Here is a 7,087-nt window from a genome sequence, read left to right on the forward strand (position 1 = left end):
ATACAGATCACATCACACCCAGTCAGCGGCTCCGCTGAAGCTGCATGCTGCCGTACTGTGTAGTATTTGTAATGTTCGATCGCTTTTGCTGGCCAGGCTTGCTGGCTACTTGTCAAATTACTCTCATAAACTGGGATGGAAATGGACTGTCTTCAGCCTTTACACACAGAGCACTTTTCAACAGGTTTGGGGGTTGGGTGAGTAATTTGCATATAGATGTCAAGTTGATATGCAAGTCTTTACTTGTCTTGAGCAGCCAAAGTAAATCTTGTGTATTTGTATCCTTGTATTGATAGACTTATAACAACGTCCTACTGCACATTTCTTTTTCAATAAAAAAAAATTAAATTCTAAACGTCCCAATTTCTAAGGGCCCCATCATACACCCGGCGCAGTATGGTGCAAGACATGTTTGACGCAATTTGTTGCTATTTTTAGACCAGCATGACCCCAATTTTCATGTGTTGCACCACATTGTTTAAATAGCAAATCCATTTGCGCCACTTTGTGAACCCATGGGTGCTCTGGTCTAAAAAGAAGGTGTGTTAAAATGCATTGTTGGCACATTGCTGTTTTGAAAAACTGAAATGGAGCGCGCCATTGACCAAATAAAACCTGGTCTAAAGTCCAGCGCAGAACGTTAGTTATGTGTCTAAACAGGTCCAAATGCATACACATTGTTTAATACACACAGGATGCACAGCAATACTCATATCTTTACATATGAAAACAATTAAAGGAATAAAATGTTATTAAAATAATTTTTTACTACATTAATATAAAAACCACTGCCTCCATGCCTCATCTTGGAGGGCTTTTTTCAGTTTTTCATTCATTCATTTTCTTTTCGGCTTATTAATCTGGGGTCGCCACAGCGGAATGAACCGCCAACTTATCCAGCATATGTTTTACGCAGCGGATGACCTTCCAGCTGCAACCCATCACTGGGAAACATCCACACACACCATTCATGCACATACACTACAGACAATTTGGCCCACTCAATTCACCTATACCACATGTCTTTGGACTTGTGGGGGAAACCGGAGCACCCGGAGAAAACCCACGCCAACATGGGGAAATCATTCAAACTCCACACAGAAATGCCAAGAACAGAACAGAAACACAGAAATAAACCGTTTTCTCACTAGTGAAGCGTTCAGTTTTTCCTCTTACAAAGTCCGCCATGTAAATAGCAAATGCACCATAGTGTGATGTAACTGATTTTTTTTTTATAGGGTTCATCTTAGGTCAGACAATAAAATATACATAATATTGATACTTATAGATATATGCCCTGCTACAATTCACCAAACAAGAAATTATCAGGAAAACAGAATTATACACTAAGTATATAAATTACCACATATATACACAAAGATATACAAACATAAGATAACAAAAATAATAATAATAAAAAAACAAACAAACAAATAAATAAATAAATAAATAATACAAAGAAAAAAGGCAATTAAGCTATAGGTTTCTGCTTAAAAAAATTTAGAAAAAGGCTCCAGACTTTCTGAAACTGTTCTGGCTTTTGTTTTATTGCGACCTGAATCTTTTCCATATGAATAGAAATCAAAAACCCATTGTCAATAAGAAGGGGGAGCTACTGACTTCCAAATCATAAGAATCGTCTAGCCAGTAAAGTTGCAAAGGCTACACTATCGGCATAATGAATTTAATTCAACATATTCTGGCAGGATTCCAAACAGTGCTGTTATGGGGTTTGGGTCTATTGACAATGAAAAAAACAGCAGAAAAACACCTAAAGACTTTCTTCCAAAAATCAGACCTTTCAAACGGCAACTGACTTTTAAAGGGAATAGGAGATGAAACTGATTGGTTTAATGCATGTTATGCTCAAAGCACGCCCACAACTTACTAAGAGAATAAGCACAACCCTGTTAGACCATGTGCCAGAACCCAAAGCGTATTTTTCCATCCTTAAAATAGCAAAAGCAGATTCAAACACGCCTTTAATGCTTTTGCGCCTTGAGCTTTAGACTTTGCGCCTAGATCGTTAAAATAAGTCCTAACTGTTTAATATATTTCACTTCAGAATGGCAAGAAGTCTTTAAAAAAGAATCCAATAACTCAAATCACATTCTGAAAATTCAGGCAAAATCAGCAGTTACATTTTCTGGAGATCAGATTAGAAGATGCATTTCATTGGACAAAGCTCAGAGCAGTGCAAGATGAGTCATCAATATTTGTGCCTATACCATCGATGCCTATACAGTTAAATGCCTTTATATTCTAGAGAATTTTTAAGTGCACATATAAAAACACATAAATGTGCATAACATTTGTCAATATAGAGCTAAATGTCACTTAAAACATGTTTAATCGATCCTGGTGACCTCCCATAGGGTCAAGACCTCAAGGTTATAGCAGTCATCAGATCCTCTCTTTTTTTGCCACCAAACCTTTTATCAGCTTGTTATAAATCAATCTCAATCCGCAGACGTCCAGAAAGCTTCTATTTAAACTTTATCAAGGCCAGTTAATGGCAGTTAACTATGAGCAAGCGTTCCTTTGGCCAGCCAAAAACACCCCCCTCCTCACTCATTTGTCATTCACAGTAAATATTTTGTCAGGATGCTTTTTACAGATGGCTGTTTGTTTTACAGCGACAGCGGAGGTCAATAGAGATGGCTCCACGAGATGAACTGGCTCACTCCCTCGAGACATGCGTTCTCAGTGAGGCCCAGTGATAGATGAAGTGCACGATGGATCGGTTCAAGCCCGTGTTCAATCAAACTTCATGACTTAGATTATGGTGGTGGAGGCATGGGTGCTTTACGGGACTTGTTTTATGTTGTATAGGCCGTGGAGCGTGGCAATATTTGTGTTGGTGAGTGCTTAGCGGCTGTTAAAATGAAAATGATTGGTCATTTTGCATGAAGTGAATTTGGATGATTCTGAATTGAAGTAAACTGTCACTTTGAAATTTGAATGACAGGTTTGTTGTCATTGTAGAAAAAAAGTTTCTAGTTCAAACAAACGGGGGATCAAAATTAAAGGACAGTTTATGAACATTTGATCTTTTCAGAAATAATGTAATCTTTCGTTTATGTATACGGCTGAATTCAATTATGGCCAATTAGCATTTACTACTTCAGGTTGTCAGAGCTACATGGGGCAACTTTTAGAGAAATGTTTCCAGCAATGTTGACTAGCGATGTTACTTGTTTACTTTAGGGTATTCAAAAAGGCGGCAACACCAAAGCTCCAAAAATGCTAATTTATTAAATTAAAAAAGGCTGACACAAAGCATGTAACGTTTCAAACTTACATTTTATTTTTAATTTAAATCATTCGCATTTTTGGAGCTTTGGTCTTGCCTCCTTTTTGAATATATATTTTGCACTTTTTGCGGTTTGGCTGAGCACTCAGTTAAAGTGATGTACGTGTTTTTGTACATTTTTTTTTTCATTAATTTAGGGTATTGAAGGAATTGGTGGATTCACCCTGCTTTGACCGAACTCTTGGAATTTCTAATTTACTTGATACTAATGATCTGAGTGATCTTGTTAGGTTTTTACTGAGTAAGCAAATCTGTAATGTATTGAGGCCATTTAGTGATTTGTAGATAAGTAAAAATACTTCAAATTTATTCTGAATGTAACTGGGAGCCGGTGTAAAGACCCGAGGACAGATTTGATGTGCTCGGATTTTCTGGTTCTGGTAAGAATCTTAACAGCAGAGTTCTGGATCAGCTGCAACTGTCTTTTTGGGAGTCCATTACAATAATCCACTCTTCTGGTGGTAAAGTCATGAACAAGTTTCTCTAAGTCCTCACTGGAAAAAGCATCTAATTCTTGCAATGTTTTTGAGAAGATAGTATGCTGATTTAGTTACTAATCAGCTTTGACATGAAGATCTGACTCCAGAATCACACCAAGATTCTTGACCTTATTTTTTGTTGTTTGACCCCTAGAGTAAAGGTACGCATTCATCATTTTGTTTTTGACTATTAAAACTATTTGCCTTAGTAATGTTGGTAAATTAAAATAAAGTGGTTAAATAAAAAATCCTAATATTCCTAAATGTATTGTTAAAAATGTTTTCAATAATTATCGATATTGAATGATTTGAAACATGTTATCCTGATTTTTTTTTTTTTGCAATATACTTGAGCATAACTTTGATTCTGTAAATGAATTGGCAACTTACCATTTAGCTTATTTGTAGGGTGGCTTTTCTGAAAAACAGGACATACATTTTTTTTGCACATAAACAGCACAATTCACAATTGATATAAAAAAACAGCAGCAAGTTACACATCAGGTTTTTAATTCAAAAGACCGGAGTAGAAAGACGGCTTAACCTCTTTCTCTTTTTTTTTTTTTTGTTCTGCAGAAAAAAGATATCATACAGGTTTGGATCTACATGAGTTTGAGTAAACATTTTAGAGTAAACCGTCCATTTAATCTTTCTTTCATAATAGTTTTCAAGGATATTTGGACTTGGAGGCTACAATCTTAAATCAACAGACAACAGCAAACACTCCCAGCATAAATGGCATAAATCAAATGAACTAGTGAAGGTAATAAATTCAAAAATGTATCTTTTCATCGCAACAGTGTTTTGCTTACTGATTTGATTTATTGTCTAGTTATCTTTCTTTCTGTCTTGCACTCTTTTTTTGTTCTCACATACACACAAAGCACAGCGACACACACACACACACACACACATAATCATGAAAGCCAGACACACAAGACCATTGAGGTATTTTTTGGGCTCAAGCCACTAGCAGTGATGTCACTGTGCTTATTCTGAGTCTTTTGCTCTAATGTATGCTGACTTAAGCAGCCAACAACACATACACAATCACATACACACCACTATATGTGTAATTACATATCTTGTATATCATAATTGCAGTTTATTGGACTTTGGACCTTTTAAATTGGTCTGCAAAGAGTAGTGAAAGTAAATTTTGAAGCGTTGTGTATAAACGAGTAGTAGTTTGTGGTTGGGAATGCCAGGTATGATTTATTTAAACTTTTTTTTTTAACACCAAGGTTCATTTAGAAAAATGTTCTTCTAACATACTGACCGGCCACTTTATTGGGTACACATTACTAGTACCGGGTTGAACCCCCTTTTGCCTTCAGAACTGCCTTAATCCTTCGTGGCATAGATTCAACAAGGTACTGGAAATATTCCTCAGAGATTTTGGTCCATATTGACATGATAGCATCATGCAGTTGCTGCAGAATTGTCAGCTGCACATCCACGATGCTAATCTCCCATTCCACCCCTTTCCAAAGGTGCTATTGGATTGAGATCTGGTCTGAGATGATTTGGGCTTTATGATATGGCGTGTTATCCTGCTGTATCCTGAGGGACATGGTCAGCAACAATACTCAGGTAGGCTGTGGCGTTGACACAATGCTCAATCGGTACTAGTGGGCCCAAAGTATGCCAAGAAAATATCCCCCACACCATTACACCACCACCACCAGACTGAACTGTTGATACAAAGCAGGATTGATCCATGCTTTCATGTTGTTGACATCATATTCTGACCCTACCATCCAAATGTCGCAGAAGAAATTGAGACACATCAGACCAGGCAACGTTTTTCCAATCTTCTATTGTCCAATTTTGGTGAGCCTGTGTGAATTGTAGCCTCAATTTCTTGTTCTTAGCTGACAGGAGTGGCACCCGATGTGGTCTTCTGCTGCTGTAGCCCATCCGCCTCAAGGTTGGACGTGCTGTGTGTTCAGAGATGCTCTTCTGAATACCTCAGTTGTAACGAGTGGTTATTTGAGTTACTGTTGCCTTTCTATCAGCTGGAACCAGTCTGGCCATTCTCCTCTGACCTCTGGCATCAAGGCATTTGCGCCCACAGAACTACCGCTCACTGAATATTTTCTCTTTTTCGGACCATTCTCTGTAAACCCTAAAGATGGTTGTGCGTGAAAATTCCAGTAGATCAGCAGTTTCTGAAATACTCAGACCAGCCCGTCTGGCACCAACAACCATACCACATTCAATGACAATTAAATCACCTTTCTTCCTCATTCTGATGCTCAGTTTGAACTGCAGCAGATCCTTTTGACCATGTCTACATGCCTAAATACATTTAGTTGCTGCCGTGTGAATGGCTGATTAGAAATTCGCGTTAACGAGCAGTTGGGCAGGTGTACGAATAAAGTGGCCGGTGTGTGTAATTCAAGCACTAGATGTAATTTAGGTAAAGTAACAAAAGCAGATGCTCTTATTCATAATGCTATGTTTTAATGATTTCACACTGGATCATTACAGGTATTTGTAATTTTGCGATTTTATAAAATTGTGACCATCAAATTGAAAAAAGACAGAAAGATAAAGATAAAATATAAAAATGAAGATAAAAAGATTTTGCATTTACTGGTTAAATAATATTGAACATCCTTAAATAATAAAAATAAAATATATTATTGAATTCTACATTATTTTTTGTACTTTAAATTATTGCACTGTGTTGTAATTATCTGTATTCCCTCACCATATAGTTTGATTTACATGTACGGTACATTACTCAAGGACACTACCATGGATTTTCCTTCATGGGGATTTGAACCAACAATCTCTGAGTGACCAGCTCAGATCCATTACACCACCACCCCAGCGTATTACTTTCTACGCTCTTGCATATTTAATGCACATTTATGCTGTCTTACCAAATCAAGACGCATTTGTTTCATAGGTGCACGTGTTGTGCTTGCTTCCCAGACACTGAAGTTAATTCCTGGTTTAGACTAACCAAAATGTTTAAAGCACATTAGTGGTTGAGATTTTGAGACTAGACAATCCCATAATGACCAAAAAAAGAAAATTATTCCTGGGAGGTTTTCTTTGTTTACCATTTCTTTACTTAGACGAAACAGATGCTGCTTTATTTATAGAGATAGTTTACGCAAAATTGAATTGACACATCTTTGTGTTTTTTTAAAACCATATGATTTTCTGCCTTTGCTTCACAACAGCAGATGTTTGTCAAAATGTATCTGCTGTGCTTTTTCACACAATGGGAATGAATGGTGAAAAAAAGTGGATGAAAAACTGTGATATTTGATCTTCATCC

The sequence above is a fragment of the Danio aesculapii genome, chromosome 1 (genome assembly GCF_903798145.1).
Source record: "Danio aesculapii chromosome 1, fDanAes4.1, whole genome shotgun sequence".
NCBI classification, from domain to species: Eukaryota; Metazoa; Chordata; class Actinopteri; order Cypriniformes; family Danionidae; genus Danio; species Danio aesculapii.